The following is a 20,682-nucleotide window of genomic DNA, read 5'->3' on the forward strand; positions in this document are numbered from 1 at the left end:
GGTCTGTGCTCATAGGGATCTCAGAGCCTAATGAGAGAGACACAATAGCAAATAATCATTTACAACACAGAATGATAGTCTATGGAAGAAGGGAGATTGGGGACTGTGGGTGCACAAAAGAGAGAAGAAGTCATTCCTTTGCCTGGGGAAGATAAAAAGGGGCTTCACATAGGAAGTGTCATTAAACCAGGTCTGGAAGGATGAAATGAAATGGCTGAGGAATCAGCTTGTCTAGGACTCCAGTGCACTAGCAGTCACAATTTTCCACCTTCAAGTGACTATTGCCTTTGAATCAAGACTGATGTTAAGTTTCACACAGTGAGCAGTAAAGAGTTAAACCTCATTTCTGCCAGTCCTTTTAAGGTTCTTGAAATCCCAAGGGAGGAAAAACTCTAATCCTGCCTGGTAGTAGTAGGAATGCTTTAAAGGGAGGAAATTAGGAAACATCAAAGACAGGGTGTGTTTCTGGGTGATTGCAAAGAGCCGTGGGTTTGAGTCCTGGCTCCACCACTAACTAACTAACTAAGTAACTAATTCTTTGTTCTTCAAGAAAATTTTCACTTTTCTATCAGACTTGGTTTCTTTATCTGTAAAATGGTAATAATCATGTCCGCTTCTTAGTATGGTTATGAGGATCAAGTATAGTGATGAAGAGAAGTTGGCTTTGTGAAATACAAAGCCTGGTACAAATGTCAGCTATTGTTTCCTGGAGGGGAGTGATAGCTCGAGGTTGGGGGAGCAATTGGGATTTATTCTTGGTGTTCTCTGCCAGGAAGCCAGTCTTTTCCCAATGAAACAAGAGTCTTCCTGAGAGAGCTGCACAGCCCTTCTCACCATTCACACAGCAATTTGGAGGGAAAACAGTGACTTGTTTGGCCAGGCAGCCTGTGTGGGTGTTTTCATGGTCTGCAGTGAGGCCTGTTGTTGTGATCGAAGGGAGAGGAAGAAAATACAAAGAAATCCATGAAGCATGGCAAAGTCAGAGGTTATGGTTAGAGCAACTCAGAAGAAAAAGGAGTACTTGTATGGGAGAACTGCAACAGACAGTAACTGAATAGGTAATCAAGGGAGTGTATATATGGGAGGAAGCAAAGTCCTTCCAGAGATAGAAGTAGCAGAACCTAGTGGTTAAGAGCACAGACTTTAGAGCAAGAAACCCTGGACCTCAAGTCCCATCATACAATCTTAGATAAAGTGGGAAATTATATTACTATTTTACTAATTTATAATGATTCATTTCCTTCCTGAATGTGAGTTTTCTAAGGCAGAGCATATTTTCATACCCTACTGACTTTGGACCTGGCCATGTATCCTGCTTTGACAAATGGTATATGAATAGACACAACATAAGCAAAAGTAATCTTTAAATGAGCTTGTGTGATTTGGCTTTGCCCCTTTTGTTTCTGCCCATAAGAAGAGCATGCCATACATTATGGCTGCTCTTTCAGCCTAGGTTCCAGAATGAGAAATGCAGGGCCAAGCACTGCCAAGCTGGTAGAGCCCAGAAATACTATCTTTGACCTGCAACCCTCACATAATGTGAACAAGAAATAAATGTGTTCAAATCAAGAATCCACAAACCTACCTGTTTTTGTATAGTCTGTGAGTTAAGAATGTATTTCATATTTAGATGGTTACAAGCACATGAAAATAATAGTGTTTCATGACAAATAAAAGTTACATGAAATTCAAATTTCTGTGTCCATCAACAAAATTATTGGAACACAGCCATGGTTATCTATTTACACAGTTTATCTGGCTACCTTTGTGCTACATTGGCAGAGTTGAGTAGTTGTGACAGAGACCATATGGCCCACAAAGTATTAAATATTTACTTTCAGGTTCTTTATAGAAAATGTTTGCCAAATTCTTGTTTGAGCTCCAAGATACTGGGCTTATTTGTTTGTAACCTAAGCAAAACATGACTAATACAGTAAAGTATTTCAGTTCACCAATCCTCAGTTTTCTCATCTGCTAAATAGGATGGAAAAATAAGACCTCATTCATTGTTTTGTTTTTCTTCATATCATTTTATTTTTTTCTATCACTATTTATCCCCCCTATAACCTCTTTCAACTCTCCTTGCCCCCTCCTCTCTGTAATAATCACATTATATACATGTTTATGAGTTCTTTCTGTCTTTTTTGCTCAATCCATCCACCTCCCTAAAACTCTCCCAATGAAACAAGCTATCTGTCTGCTCTCTATGTATGAGTTTGTCTCTATTTTGCTTGTTGGTTCAGTTTTTTCATTAAATTCCACATATGGGTTTTTAAAGTATTAAGTCATATATAGTACATCTAAAGAATGCAAACTGGCACATAGCAAGTATTCACAATTATTATTAAAGGGCCAGAGGATTCTTGCAGCAGACACAAGAATGAAGAAGGTCAAAGGAAGGTAAAACTAAAGATAAGGATGAGACAAAATGCAACAGGACTACTTGTGGTTAGATGATGCCCTGGATAAAGTAGTCACACAAAAGTAGCTCAAGTGCACATGGTTATAATAAGTTGTAGAGTTGATAATTACTGCTTGGTAAATCTGCTTCAAAGTAATCTACAAAGTGTACATTATTGAGCAAATATCTTCTGTACAAGCCACAGCTTAAGAATCCCCAGTGGGGCATCATTAATATTTACAAATGTCATCACTAGCCATCCTTTTGATATTTGGGTTGGTGCCCAGATAGTAACCCACCTGGGCCCCTCTACTTAGTAACTAAAAATTGTTGAGGAGTCAGGAGAATAATATCCTGAAAAAAAAACAGTCACATTGAGCCATATTCCACTTTGACTTGGAGTTGGTTGAGGTACCTGAATCCCAGTACCTAGCAAATTGCATATAACTTGTTTCAATAGTTTTCTTCCTTGACTCCCATACCCATTTATATACTACTATTAATACAGATTCATCAATATAAATCATTTGTGCAATATGCTTATTCTGTTGCAGTCTTCATTCCCTGGACACTGAAATAAGAAAGTAGCAAAAAGTAAGATTAAAATGGTGATTAAAAGGGGGCTTCAGATGGCATTCCAGAGCTCCTTTGAATGTTCAGAAAAGAAAATAAATTAAAAGCCTTCAGAAAAGAACAAAAATGCTGGCCCCTTCTGCTCTGCTCCTTCTGGAGCTCTGGGAGGCCTTCCTAAATTTAAATTAATTCTCTTTCTCTCCAAAAGCAGATTCAGTGGCAAGGCTATATGGCAGATCCACCTGATTCAACTCCACATTTTCCCCCTGTGTAATCTACACTAGGCAGAATATTGAAAAGTATTCCCAAAGTAGTTAGAGTTGGAATTAATTACTTACTTCATTTAACTTCTACGGTTCTAAAACTGAAGTGTTTCATCGGTGATCTTTCAAAGGATAGATGATGTGGAAATATTTTAGTCATTGACCAAATATTTTTTTCTCCCTTTCCAGATGTAAAATCCATTAGTTGCTAAGGCTGCCTCTGTGTTGCAGTAAAATGGGAACCAGAATGCTTTTCTCAGAAATATTAGATACTCCAAAAGTTTCTATGGAAGCTCACCATTCAGAGCATCTGTAACATAGGCTAGAAACTCAAAGGTACCTCTCCCTTGACACTTGCTATGAGGACTTTTTTAGGCTCCTCTGAATCTGCTAAATCATCTTGACAGCATGCTGCAACGTTTTCAAAAACACATGCACCATTTTGCCATGGAGACAACCTTTTTATTTTATACAAGAGTCCTTACAAGCCAAAAAGCTTCCAAGTAATTTGAGATCAAAGAGAAACACATTTCAGAAATGTCCCAGAGGAGCACCTTTGCTGACACCCCAAGACTGGCTCCCCTAGAGTGAGCAGGCAGTAGTACCGATTCTGTTGGTTGCACACCTCCATCTCTTCTCAGAAGCTTCATCATACTTTCTAACCCAGGCTTCCTGTCCCTCTATTTCCTTTTCTGTCAGCATCAGTTTTGGTAGAACCTCCAAGACTTTCCTATTTTTCTCTATTAATAAATCATGCAAAAATCTGCCATCATTTTTTACTTTTCCTGTCACTTAATCTGAGCTCATTTGTTCTTCTCCATCAGCATTTTTCCTCAATTTCCCTAGTGTTCAGGCATGGAAGAGTTCACATTCTCATCAGTAATGTGTCCAGAGCACTCAGTGGCTCCCTCATAGGCACTTCTCTCTCTCACTGCTTCGGCAGACAACCAGAGCTCACCTTAGTCCCCTATATTGTCATCTTCTATTAACTTATCTGTGTTCCACTGGACTAGGAGCCCCTTAAGAGAGACCACATCTTATTCCTCTCTGTATCTCAAACCATCAGATTACCTGGCACTTGGCAAATGCTTAATATATATTTGTGGAATAAAGGAATGAGTGGATGAACCAATCAGACAAAAACTTCATTTATTTTATTTTTAAATTTATCTTTATTGTTTAAAGTATTACAGATGTCCCCTTTTTTCCCATTGAGCTCTTCCACCCACACCCACCCCTCCAAGGCCTTCACCACACTATTGTCTGTGTCCATGAGCTATGTATTTATGCATATAAATTTCCCCGTTAATCTCTCCTCACCTTCACCGCCACTTTACTTCTGACATTCATCAATCTGTTTTATGCTTCTATGTCTAAGGATCTATTTTGTTCATCAGTTTATTTTGTTTATTAGGTTCCACATATGAGTGAGATCATGTGATACTTATATTTCTCTTACTGGCTTATTTCTCTTAGTATTCTCCAGGAACCTCCATGCTGTCTCAAAGGAGATCCTTCTTTTTTTACAGCTGCATAGTATTCCATGGTATAAGTGTACCACAATTTTTTTTATCCACTCATCTACTGATGAGCATTTGGGCTGTTTCTAGATCTTAGCTATTATAAATTGTGCTGCTATGAACATAGGGGTTCATTTATTCTCTCTGATTGGTGTTTCAGGTTTCATAGGATAGATCCCTAGAAGTGGGATCACTGGGTCAAATGGCAATTTCATTTTTTAAATTTTGAGGAAACTCCATACTGTTTTCCACAGTGGCTGCATCAGTCTTCATTCCCACCAGCAGTGCACAAGGGTTCCCTTTCTCTATATCCTCACCAGCACTTGTCATTTTCTGGTTTGTTGATGGTAGCCATTCTGACAGGTGTGAAGTGATACCTCATTGTCATTTTAAAAGGAAGACAAACAATAACATTTAAAAATGGACAAAGGACCTAAATAGACACTTCTCTAAAGTGGACATATAGAAAGTCGAGAAACATATGAGAAAATGCTCAAAGTCAATAATCATCAGAGAATTCATTTATTTTAAAAGTATTATGAAATTTCATCTATCCAGAACCTATGACAGAAGTGAATGACTGTTTTTTGCAGGGATTTGTAAGCTCTTCCAGGGATCCTAGGGTCTTTTTGTTAAATTCCTGCTTCTCTGTGATGATTTTAGCAAGGAGGGTTGTCAAGCAGTGAACCAATAGGGTTATCTTATATAATAAAACCTTAATATGCAAATTGACCCAACAGTGGAATGACCGGTCACTATGACATGTGCTGATCACCAGGGTGCAGACACTCAAAGCAGGAGCTATCCTCTGGTGTTCAGTGCACTCCCACAGGGGGAGCACCGCTCAGCCAGAAGCTGGTCTCATGGTTGGTGAGTGCAGTGATGGTGGCAGGAGCCTCTCCTGACTCCGCAGCAGTGCTAAGGACCCCTCAGGGGATGTGGGCCTAAGCCGGCAGTCAGAAATCCCCCCAGAGGTCCTGGACTATGAGAGGTTGCAAGCTGGGCTGATGGACTGCCCCTCAGTGCATGAATGTTGTGCACCGGGCTTCTAGTTCAGTGATGGCGAACCTTTTGAGCTCAGCGTGTCAGCATTTTGAAAAACCTAACTTAACTCTGGTGCCGTGTCACATATAGAATTTTTTTTATATTTGTAACCATAGTAAAAGATTTATATTTTTGATATTTATTTTATATATTTAAATGCCATTTAACAAAGAAAAATTAACCAAAAAAATGAGTTCGTGTGTCACCTCTGACACACGTGTCATAGGTTCCCCATCACGTGTCATAGGTTCCCCATCACTGCTCTAGTATTTTATTAACTGAACAACTGCAATTCACTAAAGTAGAATTTTACTAATGTAGTCAATTCAAAATATAAATTATTCAGTGGGTCATCTACAGAAAGATTAAAACTCTATGATGGCTTTCTGTTTTCTCTCCCAACTTTTCACCCATCTCCAACTCAACACACACAGAGACACATACACACATACACACCACACACACCTTACTTGTTTTCTCTTCATTGGGATGACCTCAAGCTACACAAACCATTTTATCACTAACCTAAGAAAAGATAACTGGATGTCAAATCTGTTTCCCAAAACTTATATAATACAATAAAATATTGGACTCAGGACTGTTTTACTTATATATAAGGTGATAAAAACAAAATAAGTGTGTCAGGCACTTTGGGAGTTGGTTTAAATTCCTGAAAGAGTAAGTTACTGTTCTGTAAATTACTATTGCAATACACTAAACAGAGCCCTGGTAGCCCTAATGAAGAAATGTTTCTCTGAGTATGCCAGTTTATTAAAAGGAATAACTTTCCGAGATTGACAACAATTAACATGCAATTACTTCACCAGGTAATGAATATTTCATACTGTATTAATTCCATTGTTTAGTTGGCCAAATGCTATCATGAAGTTGTTGAAAAGAAAGAAACTTACCATTATTTTTAACAGTCAATAATTTAAATTAATAACTTGGGCTTGACTACATATACAAATGTAATAGTGAAAGCAAAATAAATATTGGTGCAGCAGATGTGGTTCAGTATTTGAGAAAGAACATTGAGCCCGGCCAGTGTTGCTCAGTGGTTGAACATTGACCTATGAACCAGGAGGTCAAGATTCGCTTCCCAGTCAGGGCACATATCCAGGTTGCCAGCTTGATCCCCAGTGGGGGAGTGCAGGAGGCAACCAATTGATGATTGTTTCTTGTCATTGATGTTTCTATCTCTCTCTCCCTTTCCCTCTCCCTTCCTCTCTGAAATCAATAAAAATATTTTTAAAAGAAAATTTATTTAAAAGGATGAGATAGCTTGAAATTAATCAGAGTAGATAAAAATATGGACTACTTCCAGATTCAAATTAATGGTTTGAACACATCCCTTGATCAATCAGGACATTGTTTACATGTAGTAATCTTAAAAGGAATCATCTCTCTCAGGGAGTATCTTACTTATCTGTTAAATCCCAGCTTAGATGCTGACTTTATGAAGCCATCCTGAATCTCCCAACAGGACCATCTAGGAAGTGAGAACAGAGTGGACAAATGCCCAACTAAGGAAAATGTTTGGTTTATCTAGGAACTCAGAGGAAGTCCCGATTTACTGGAAAATGGGAAGCATGGGTGAGAGCAAGAGTAAATGGGACTGGCATAGTGATGGAAGCATTCCTTATTCTAGACATATTAGGAAGTAATTGAAAAAATACACTGGATTTATAGATGGGGTGGAATGAAGTGGGCAATAAGGTCTTATTTGCTTTCTGAAAAGATCATTCCTACTGCAATTTAGAGTACAGATAAGAGGGAATAAGTGTAGAAACAAGACCTGTTAGTTAGATTATTAAGGTGTCCAGGTGAGAGATAATGGTAGCTTAGACTAGTGTTGTAGATGTGGAGGTGGTAAAAAGTAAACAGGTTTACTACATTTTAGAGGTAAAAATATTCAGGACTTGTTGATGAACAGGATGTAAGGGGTAATGTTTGAAAAAGAAGTATGAAGCATCTCTTCCTATGTAAAGGCTTTAGAACTGGTCATGACACAGCGATAGGGAACCCTGGAGACTCCAAATAGCACTTTAGGCTACCTTTGAATTCAGAGATGTTTGTAGAGTAAGGGGTTATCAAATCTGTGCTAAAGCACCTAGGATGAATTTCAGGCCAACTAGCTTAGCTCACATTTCTTAGTCAATGTTCAACCAGTGAATTCATTAAGAATTATTGACTGAAAGTCTACTGTGTAGCCAGCACTGCCCATGATCAATGTGGGGGCAAAATATAGCCTTGAAAAAGTAAACTAAGAGCTTTGCACAGTGGCTGTATCATAGCCAATGAGGTTTATCCAAGGGGCAATTATTACTACACCAAGAAGGAGAAGGAGAAGGAGGAGGAGGAGGAGGAGGAGGAGGAGGAGGAGGAGGAGGAGGAGGAGGAGGAGGAGAAGGAGAAGGAGAAGGAGAAGGAGAAGGAGAAGGAGAAGGAGAAGGAGAAGGAGAAGGAGAAGGAGAAGGAGAAGGAGAAGGAGAAGGAGAAGGAGAAGGAGAAGGAGAAGGAGAAGGAGAAGGAGAAGGAGAAGGAGAAGGAGAAGGAGAAGGAGAAGGAGAAGGAAAGGAAACCAGGGATTTTCTAGTGGCCATTTACTAACTAGCATTTCTATTGGCAGTATATAACTTGAAAGAACAACACAGTTAAAAGTGATATTCTGGATCAAATAACAGTTCTTGATGAGAAAATATGTTTTAAAAATAATATATAAATTAGACAAATCATTCAGTAGATGCAAAATTAAAATTGGATGTGGGTTTTAACATCAGGAATTAGGAAAAATGTCTAAATAACATAGCATGTAAAATAGGCAAGGTTTAAAGCACTAAACTAAGAGTCAGTACAGCACCAATTCTGTCACAGATTCACTTTCTGACCTTAGGCAAAAGTCCCTGTGTTTTCAGGGTCAGAGTTTATGTATTTTCAAAATGAGGGGCTTGGATTAAATGATCTCTATGATTGGTTTGACTTCAACACTCTGTGAGTCTAGATCAGAAAAAGATGAACTGGGAATCTCAAGGTTAGGAATGGAATTAGGTTACTACTAGTATAACAAGTTTCTCTTAAGAAGACATATATTCAACATAAAATGTTTTCTTAAAATTATATTGTCAAGGTACAAAAGAGTTAGAAACATAAAAATTAAAAGTTGTAGAGTCACCCTGGCCAGGTGGCTCGGTTGGAACATTGTCCAGCACACTGAAAGATCATGGGTATGTGTCAGGGCACATACCCCGGTTGCAGGGTTTGATTCCCCCACACAAACACACACAAAAAATCAATAAAAAACATATCATCAGGTGAAGATTTAAGAAGACAAAACAAAACAAAAAGTTGTAGAGTCAACATATCCAGAAAAAAATAAATTTATAGTATAAAAGAATAAGAATAGTTCAGTGTTTCTATAGCATAACCAGGAAAGTGATCTGTCCTAGATAGAATTTTAGTTGTTTAGGTAGAAATGTACTAAGAGTGAAGAATTTGGAGTATTTAGGATCCCAGAGTTTGATGGAAACATTCTAGAAACCCGATTTTCATTTTCCTTTGTTGTAATTCCCTGCTCAAGAAGCTTCTGAGTGGTGGATTACATTACCAAGCAGGGTGCTTATCACATAACTGGTCCCATTTCTCAGTCTAGGGGCCACTCTTAAACTAATTAACCAACTTTCTAGTATACATTTAGTCTTTTGTGAGTTTTTCTTAAATATATTTTTATTGATTTCAGAGAGGAAAGGAGAGAGAGAGAAAAAAAATCATTGATGAGAGAGAATCATTGATCATCTGCCTCTTGCATGCCCCCTACTGGGGATCAAGTCCGCAACCCAAGCATGTGCCCTTGACTGGAATGGAACCCAGGGTCCTTCAATCCGCAGGCCAAAGCTCTGTCCACTGAGTCAAACCAGCTAGGGCATAAGTTTTTTTTTTAAGAATGCATTCATTCACCAGAACCAGAATGCCCCTTCATAAAAAGGATAAAATGTGTCTGTGCCCACAAGATTGAAAACCAGCCCCTGGAGCAGAAGTAGTCTCAAAAGTATAGGAACCATAAAGCTCCAAACGGAAGTAAATATACCACAGGTGGCAGAGTTATGTTATATTTGGGTTGGTATAAAGCATGTTATGGTGGTGACACACTTTTTGCTTCTCCAGTTTTTGAGGTGCTCATGAATGAACAGCATTTTCTTTCCCCCTCCCCCCACACTCCAGTCTATACATTCCGATGGCACTGAATTTCCATAACCTTTCATATTATGAGAAAAACACACTATATAATAGTAAAAATCAACAAAAAATTTTATCCTTAAAATGGAAAAAGCACTTGGCAGGCATCATTAATTCATCCTCACCACATTCCTATGAAGTAAGTGTCATCCTCACTTTCTAGGTGATAAACCTGAACTTGTCCTACAGAAGTAGGAAAGTCTTCATGCATGCAATTGATCTCAAAATATCCTTATTTATTATGTAAATTTTATACTTCTTATTAGGAAGCAGCTAAATTCTCAGAAGTCTTTTCATGTTTACAAGTAGTTTACATGTTATAAGTTTATCAAATATCCAGACTGATTGTTAAACAATGCAAATAGGAGGAGCCCTTTGTTGTCTAGCCTCTATAATTTAAAATTCTAAAATATTTGGAGAACAACATTGGAAGTATACTACCCTATCAGTAAATTGATTGTGAAGATACTATTAGAAAAATAATTCTAGAATATAGCTGCAGCATGTTTTTATGTGAGCAGTTTCAAAATTGTGTGTTAACACAATGTGTTTTTTTTATTATCAGCAGTCAAAGGATTTGGTTCAGTTACAGCAAAAAGTGACAAAATGAAAACCAATTAAGTAACATGGGGGAGGGGTTGTCTGGAAACATCTTGTTTAAACTGTGTGGTAAACATGTGGTTTCTAATTCTTTTGGTCATTCTGTTTCCTCTATAAGGATGAGAAGCCCTTGTCCCCCAGTTCCCTGGGCCCGAACACGATCTTTGTTCCATTTCTGGAGTCAGCTGGAGCCTGGATTCTTTTACAGAAAGAAGAAAATAAAGACAAAGAAATAAAAAAAAAATTTGGATTTGGTTTGCCTTGCCTTTTTAAAATTTGAATGCAGAAAAGTACACACAAAGGAAAATAAACTATCTGATAATTTGATGTCTGAACTCTGAGACCAAGAGTTTTAAATTGGGTAAGCTGACCTAAAAGTATATGTACTAATGAAAGGTGGCCAATTCCAGAAAAAGCCAAACCAGAAGTTGAGCCCTTGAGAGTAATAAAACTGGGAAAAGACCAAAAATACTTACCCTATAAAGAAATTTAAACACAAAAGTATAATCTCTCTCCAAACAGATTGATCAACTATCTTGAATAGTGTTAATGCCCTTTATGATGTTTCAGTTTTTCAATTGTCGCACTTTTCCTCAGTTCATTTTAAAGTAAACGTTCAAAGTCTACACATTCTGTTGCTGTCAGACATACTTTTCACACCTTGAAGGAAAGGAATTCAAAATTGGTTTTGAAGTGTCTTGCAGACTGAGACTTTTTTTAAACCACTTTAGTCTGTTCTTTTTAACAATTAGCTACTTATTTAGGAGTGTGTGGGGGAAAAAGAACAGTACCCCCCACAGAAAATAAAATTGTACTTCCACTTTTGAGGCCTTTAAGCTACATTGGACTCTACTTCAATAAGCATGTCAAAATGCCTATTTGAAAGAATAGATTTTTCTGTGCCCCAAGCCAAAACCATAAAAAATTACAAAAAAATACAATTTATCCATCTTTAAGGACTGTTCTAAACCCCCTGGAAAAGAAGGCTGCTGCTACTTTAGTAATTAAATAAACTCTAGGTTGGAAATATATAATATATAGATAGATGTAATGTTATCAAACATTGAGTTGTTGTTGTTTTTTAGAAAAACTAATTCCTAATCAACCCATTGGCTAGTCTATTTGCAGAACTTCTCAATGATTTCATATAAATAATCAATTTCATCAAAATGTGTTTATATAATAAAATAAAGGGAACGAGGCAGAATAGCTTCAGATTTAGGCATTAGCTTCAGTAGTTCAGTAGATTGTGGTCAGGTATAGAACCCTGGAAGTTGTCAAGGAAACAGAATGGCTTTGTGTATCTGGTAGGCTTCTTTTCTGCCTCTGCCTTCACACTTCTTCATTTACACTAACTGAAGTAATAATGTCTGTGCCTTATGAAGGTTTCAAATCATGTGACACACTTGTTTGGAAATATACAAAAGAAATAATAGATTCCCAAATACCAAGACAAACTAGGGGAAGCCTAATTGAAAATACACACTTTATTCTGAAATGTTTTTCAGATATTCCATTTTCCTTAAACCAAGAGTCTCTGGAATTTAATCCTTAAAAGAAAAACTATTAAGTTAATGATTGTAAAACTTTCAAATATTAGTCTTTAATTCTCTCAATACCTACTCTTACAAAAAAACATAAAATATAATCCTTCTCTTTAGTTATCATAAAGTTACATATTTAATTAAAAACTTACTAATGGTACTTTAACTCATGAATGGATAAAACAAACTGTGGTAGCATGACCATATCCATAAAAGAGAATACTGCTCAGCAATAAGAAATAAAACAATATAGATGAAACTCATTCAAATATTATGTTAAGTGAAATGAGCTAGACCTAAATGGCCACAGATTTTAAAATTACATTTATATGTAATTGTAGAAAGGGTAAAGCTATAGGGTAGAAAACAGATCAGTGGTTGCCACAGGTTGGGTGGAGTGTAAACTGACTTCATAAGGATATGGGGGAATTCTGGGGGTGATAGAAGTACTTTGTATCTTATTTTGGCTGGTAATTAGGCACTTGTCAAAACTCAGAACTATATACAAAAGAGGGTGAATTTATATATATATAAACTAATTAAATGCCGTGTTCCAACTTTATAGCATACAAAGTATATATATATATATACTATATACAAAAGAGGGTGAAATAATATATATAATATTAATAAACCTGACCTTTAAAAAAACTTACTTCTACTCCTTTCTTTTAGAAAAACCCACACTGGTGGTAATTTAGGCTTGTGTAATAAGTTCACAGCATAGCCTTACAACAATCACACATAATATTTATAAAAACAACCCACAGATTGTAATTATTCTCATATAAGGGACTCTGAAGCAAAATTTCATTACAATAATCCTTAAAATATTTTTTCACCAAAGTTGTTTTAAAGTATCAGTGGAAATGTTATAACATTAAAAGTTTCATTTATGTATTCCAAGTAAAAAGAACCCAAGTTTATCTCCAAATGAACTATAAAGAAGTAGGTTTTTTATAATATGGTATATATCCAAATCTAGATTAAAATTTCCTATTTATGGTATTCTGGGATCTATAAGGTGACATTTAAAAACTTTTTACCTTTTGATCGTATTATACTTTTGGTAGACCAATATTTTATTCTACTTTTTATTAGTAATCTGATTATATTACAAATTTAAAAGTATGCTAATCCAGAGAGTTAATAAAAAGGGGACAAACACTTATCATACACTTACTATGTGACAGGCACTATACTGCCTCTTTATTATCAAACTTAATTTTTTAAAAATGGCCTTGTTAAGTAAATGTGACTATCTTTATTTTATAGATAAGGAAAGAAATGTTGAGAGTAAGTGACTTTTCCCAAATTACCCAGACTGTTTATGACACATTCTGGATTCCTACCCAAGTCTGGTGACTCAAAAGCTGAAGTGTTGCTACTTTAAGGTGACTGAGCAATGATCAGGCTTTTGGAGGGCCCACTAGGTGGTGAAATAGGCCTGAGACTATTAAAGTTGTATGCTATAAAGTTGGAACACAGCATTTGATTAAAAATATAGCCAAAGCAGCCCTGGCTGGTGTGGCTCAGTTGGTAGGAGCATCATTCCATGCACTGAACAGTCATGGTTTCGATTCCCAGTCAGGGCACATACCCAGGTTGCAGGTTCCATCCCTGGTCAAGCTGAGTACAGGAGGCAACCGATAGATATTTCTCTCTCAAAAAAAGCAATGAAAATAAATTTCCTCTTGTGAGAATTAAATTTAAATTACATATCCTATACAATAAAATCCTAATATGTGAAGTGTCCAGTTGTCTAGCTGGCCATTCAAAGCGTAATATGCTAAAGATATGCTAAGGATGCTCAATTGCTCGCTGTGATGTGCACTGATCACCAGCAGGCAGATGCTCTACTGGTAGGTTAGCTTGCTGCTGGGGTCTAGCCAATCAGGACTGAGCAACATGGGCTGGACAAGCCCTGGAGCCCTCTTACAGTCCCTCCCCAGCTGGCCAACCTCCCACATTCCTCCCTGGCCCCAATTGTGCATCGGTGGGGTCCCTCAGTTGGGCCTGCACCCTCTCGCAATCTGGGACCCCGCAGGAGATATTGGAGAGCTGGTTTTGGCCTGATCTTGCAGGCCAGGCTGAGGGACCCCACTGGTGCACAAATCCGTGCACCAGGCCTCTAGTATCCTATATAATAAAAGGGTAATATACAAATTGACCCTAACAGTGGAACGGCCAGAATGACCACTTGACCAGTCACTATGAGGCGTACTGACCACTTCTCGGTCCCTTTCCCTGGCTGGCAGGCTCCCATCACCCAATGGTGAATGGGGAACCAGGGGTAGGTGGTGATGGGGGGCAGGACCGGCTGCCGACAGCCAGGGAAGATGACTCTGATTGTAGGCCAGGACTAAGGACTGTACCCACCCATGAATTTCATGCACCAGACCTCTAGTATATAGATATCTACCAGTTGTACTGGTTAATAATGCAGATTTTTTTCAGTAGATGGAGTTACATATATTGATATAAATGCGATTTGATATGTAAGCTATTTTGTTGTATTGACAGCAAGCTTCAAAACTACATATGTCAAATTTGCTGAAGGTGTTAACATCATAGATATTTTTACGCTTAAAAATGTGGAATTTCATGCCAAAAAAAAAAAAAAGCATTTGTGGGAAATTTTAATTCATTACTTTATTTTGAAGAAAAGTGCTGCTGAAAGTTATCATATACTTCGGGAAGCTTATGGTGAACATGCGCCATCTCAAGATACTTGTGAACACTGGTTTAAATGCTTTAAAAGTGATGATTTCGATGTGAAAGACAAAGAATGTCCAGGTGAACCAAAAAAGTTTGAAGATCAAAATTACAAGCATTATTGGATGAAGATGCGTGTCAAACTCAAAAACAATTTGCAGAAAGATTAAACATTGCTCAGCAAACAATTTCCAATCATTAACAAGCAATGGTTCATATTTTAAAGGAAGGAAAATGGTGTCACATCAACTGAACAAAAGACAAATGGAAAACCGAAAAAACATCAGTAAAATGTTGCTTCAACGGCACGAAAGAAAGTCTTTTTTGCATCAAATTGTGACTGGCAATGAATTCTGACTTGGGATTTTTTTGAGAATCCCAAATGCACAAAATCATGGGTTGATGCAGGTCAACCATCAACATTGACTGCAAGGCCAAATTGCTTCAGAAAGAAGACAATGCTCTGCATTTGGTGGGATCAGGAAGGTATGGTATATTATGAGCTTCTAAAACCAGGTGAAACCATTAATACTGATTGCTACTGACAAAAAATAATCAATTTGAACCATACTTTGAGCATAAAACAACCAGAATGGGCCAGAAGACACGGCAAAGTACCAGGTGTACCGGTTAATAATGCAGATTTTGTAATTAAAAAATGATAATTTCAAGAGAATCATCAAAAGTACTTTATTCAAAGCAATGTCCATCACTAGCTACACATTTCCCCCATCTTTCAGGTAATTTGTGGATACCGTCCCAATAAAACTTTTCTTGTTTTGAGGCAAACCATTCAGAGACCCAATTTTCCACTTCTTCGTACGTTTTGAAGTGCTGCTCAGAAAGTGCATATGACATCTATCGGAACAAGTGGTAATCTGAAAGAGCGAGGTCTGGTGAATATGGCAGGTGTACTAATACTGCCCACGCAAGATCTTTTAACGTGTCTTTAACTGGTTTTGAACTGTGTGATGGTGCGTCATCATGAATCAAAATTACGATGTTTATATATCTCCAAAGCAAAGCAATTTTCATTTGTTCAAGACATCTTATTTAAGGATTTTTTCCTGGGTTTGCCTATGCTAACTTAATCCATTTTTTCCCTCCATCTTTAATTGATTCCCTACATTTCACATGGTCTTAGAAAATATCTTTAATCTTCCAAACCTGCAGACACAGTCAGATATTTGAATGTTATTTACTGTTGTTTTTTTAAAGGAAAAAGCTAGGGCACTGATTTGAAGACACCCTTGTAGTGCTCAATGTTATACTTAGTGTCACACTTAGGGTAGCGAAGTAACAAAGATAAGTGGGGAGAAGACAGCATTCTCATAAAGTCCCAAGCATGCATGTTTTTAAAGAAAGTGGTCATGGACATAAAACACGGTGGGGGGGGGGGGGCAGGTAGGGGAGCCCGGCAGAATGTCAAGGGGAGAAAAAAAAGGAGACCTCTTTGTAATACACATTACAGTATGAAAAAGAACACTATCTCAAATTGTTTCCCTCCATTGCCTCATATGATTAAAAGATTAAAGAGAACATGAATGCCAAACTTTGTACTTGTGCAGAGAGTGTGGCTCAGGTAATTTTTAAAATTATCCAGTAACCTTGAATGATAAAATCTTTACATGGTGAAGGATTTTTATTTCACCTCTGTATTTCTACAATCTTTTTTTTTTTTTTAGTTTATCCTCACCTGAGAATATTTTTTTTCATTGATTTTTAAAGAGAGTGGAAGGGAGGGGGAGAGACAGAGAAACATCAATGTGAGAGAGACACATCCATTGGTTGTCTCCCGCATATGCTCCGACCAGGGCCAGGGATTGAGCCTGCAACTGAGGTACATGCCCTTGACCGGAATTGAACCCAGGACCCTTCAGTCCACAGGCCAACACTCGAGCCAAACTGGTTAGGGCTATATCCCTAGAACTGTAAGGTATTTTATTTCAGGATATTACTAAAAATCCTAGCATTTTAAAATCAAGTCAAATTGCTAGAATTTGTAACTAAAAGAGTGGCCACCTTTCCAAACTAAATCATATATTTTATCTGACAAATGTCTGTTTGAAATGTGTCAGAAGACCATACCACAAGAGCCTATTAACACAAAGCAAAGACCATGCTGGCTCTTATTAACCTTCTTTTGGAATTCAAAACCTAAAGTTGCTAAAAAAAAAAAAAATGTTGACATAAGATTGATCAGAACTAATTACTCTTCCCAAAATGAAATGCTAAGGAAAAAGGGAATGAAAAATTCATAATGAATTTTTTGGAAATAAAACAGAAGCATCGTGTGTGGTTATGTATACTCTTTGATTTTTCACACATGGAACTGCATGAGCAGCGTTTCAGCTTCATAATGATGTTCAGCAAGTAGGTCTGTTTCAAAGCAACTGAATTTTTAGCTATGCAATGCTTTGGCCTACCCTGTCTACCTGGCAGTTTGCAAATTATTTCTTTAACAGCTAAAACTCACAAAGAGAGTGGCCAAGTTCACACTATGTTTGGGAACTTCCTGACTTTTAAGTGTTTTGGATGCTCATTTAACACTGTTTTGAACCCATTTTTATTTAATTTGCCCTCACAGGTGTTTTGTTTTTTCAATTTGAAAAGAAAAATTTAAAAGCCAGTTAGCTGTGAAGTCCCTCCCACAGGCAGTTTTAATTACCTGACAAATGTTTCCCATACTTATCCTATCCTTCTGCAGCTTAGAGAGCAATGTCCCCTTGAGAGAGGAATGACTAAGTATATTTGTGTGAGGGTGTGTGTTTGTGTAGGTTTAAGTCAAGGGAAAACTACTTTCTTTGTGTAGACAACCAACCTAATGTACACAACAAGAAATCCATTTAGGTTGGTCAGATACTAAATTACTATTATTAGTGTTTTCAGCACTTTGTATTTTAAAGTACCTAACTCAAATGTTCATTTCCTTCAGGATATTTTTGTATGCTAAAACTCTGGCAACCAGATGTCATATTACATTCTTTTAAAATCTCATTAGGTGGCCCTGTTCTCATCTCCATTGCACTGTATTCCTTGGATATTTAGGAGAGGGCCAGATGCTCAGAAAAGATCCAAGGAATGAGGGAATGAGACTTGTTTCTTACAAAACAGTGCTGGACAGTTAGCTTACTAAACAATGTGGTTCAAAACATGGTACACTGATCACACAAAGCACATTCAGAAGAAAAATAAAGAAATAGACACAGAGAGACATAATAAACTAGAATAGATATGAAAATGCTAAGATTGGGAATATGAAAGACTTTTCTCTCAATTTTCCATTTCTAGTTTTCTTTAATGTGTATGCATCTTATTTAAATGAAAAATTAAATTCTAAATAAATTGTTATTTTACATCATAGAGAAAACAGCTATGTGTTTATGGCCAGGTTACTTTTTGACAAACAATTGCTATCAGAGCCACCATAAAACCCTTTGGTGTTGCTGATAGGTAGTAGTGATTTATGTTTTCAACTCTCTTCAAAAATTCAGAGACTATTTATTTCATAAGTATAATTTTTTACTCACACCAATTGAAGCCTATTAAATTCATTCTATCAGCAGAGATAAAAATAATTATTTCCATCATCAACAACATATTTTCACAGGGGACCTCCAAGGTAGAGATTAGTAGTCTCTCCCTCCTTTTCATTTCTATGGACCTTATTGTTTATAAGGCTTATTTGGTACTTAGCATTATTACTGACTTTTTTTTCATGTACATATTCCATCTATCAATTGTGTAATAAACCCCTTGAGAGAACAGTGATGTTTTCTGTCCCAAATGTCACAATATGGTGCTTTTAAAATGAGATTCACTCAGCCCTGGCTGGTGTGGCTTAGTTGGTTGGAGTGTTGTCCCATACACAAAAAGGCGGTGGGTTTAGTTCCTTGTCAGGGCACATACCCCAGGTTGTGGGGTTTGATTCCCTGCAGGGGGCAGATTCATATCTCTCCCCCCCATCTCTCTCCCTCTCTCTAAATCAATTTTTGAAAATGAGATTTACTCAGTGTTTGTGATGTGTCAGTCTAATGCACATACCTAGACCAATGGATAGATGGCGGTGGTATGTGTGTGGGGGGGGTGGAATAAACATGTTAGATTAGGACAGGTCATGAGTTACCTCTTTGGAGGTAAGAAAAGGGTTGCTGAGCATATGGGAAAGAGAACATGGAAACAAAACAGGGGATCCACCAAGTAGGAGAAAGGATCTGAGCTTTTCAAGAACGGCTGTACCTTCAGGGACAGTTCATGATTATGGTGTTGAAGACTTCAAACATGAGAGGATTAATTGATCAAACTTTGAGGTCTAGAACATAGAGAGAAAATTCACAAATATAATCAGAAATCTATCATTCAACATAATTTCTACCATGATATATAGACAACATTAAATATGTAAATGTATATTGTTATCCTACAATAAACACCCACAATATAGAAAACATAGTAAGTTATGTACCCTCTATGGTTTAATTATGCTGTACTATTAAAAGTACCTATGCCAATGGATGGAACTGGAGAGCATTATGCTAAGTGAAATAAGCCAGTCAATGAAGGAAAAATACCACATGATCTCACTCATTCAGGGATAATAAAAACCATTATAAACTTATGAACAATAATAGATACAGAGGCAGAGCTGCCTCAAACTGGTTGTCAAACTGCAGCAGGAAGGCCAGGGAGGGTTGGGGGGCAGGAAGGAGCGGGGTAAGAGATCAACTGAAGGACTTGTATGCATGCATATAAGCATAACCAATGGGCATAAGACATTGGGGGGTAGGGGAAGCCAGGGGATTGTCAAGGGCAGGGGGAAAAAAGGACACATATGTAATACCCTTTGTAGTACTTTAAGCAATAACAAAAATTATAAAAAAAGTACCTATGCCAGAAATTCTTGTTTCAATTACTTTATTCCTCATGCAGTATGAGACAACATAAGCAGCAGATAGAATAAAGGAAAGATTCCTGCTGTAAGTTTAGCAACTATAATTTGCTAAACCCAAGAATATAAATGGATTCATAATATACATTCCACTGATATGTTTCAGTGCATTTGAGTCTATTTTAAAAGTGAAGATTATTTATTTTTTGTCTTATGTATTTTTACATCATCCCTGAGGCCTATACAGGCCCTTGCACATGAGAAACACTGAATAAATACCTAATGAATGAATAAAGGAGTTAGTGAATAAATTAAACTGTAGAAAGCAGAGAACATAATTTTCATGCTATCCTAGCATTAGATTTTGCTCCTGATGACACTTAATAATGTTATTTTGCCATCATTTTGATATATTAAAAATACACTAAGATTCAGGGAAGATGTTAGGCTGTGAAATGTAGATGGGAGCCAATCTGAAGCAAGTCAGCATATTTCCTTCCTCTTAAAAAAAAAGACATAGTACTTGAAAAGCATATATTTCAGAGAACTATTTTTTAATGTGGAAAGGCATTTTCCAACTTGTTTTTGGTAGTCTAACATTTATTGTGTTGGATAACAAAACAGCAGTGTGATAGCAATATCCAGGTTCACTAACTAATCATCAGTGAACAGCTCATTCACAGAAAATAACACACACACACACACACACACACACACACACACACACACACAAAGTAATTGTATTTCATATAAACATTTATGTTACATCCCTATACATTATCAGGACAAGAGAGTAAATATCAAAATTGATTAAGGAAATGTCAGGAGGACAAATACATAAGAAGATAATCCTTTCAGTAATTTTACTGAAAAAATATCAATTACCAGGAGAAAAAGA

This window comes from Myotis myotis, unplaced genomic scaffold (genome assembly GCF_014108235.1).
Source record: "Myotis myotis isolate mMyoMyo1 unplaced genomic scaffold, mMyoMyo1.p scaffold_m19_p_4, whole genome shotgun sequence".
Classification (NCBI taxonomy): Eukaryota; Metazoa; Chordata; class Mammalia; order Chiroptera; family Vespertilionidae; genus Myotis; species Myotis myotis.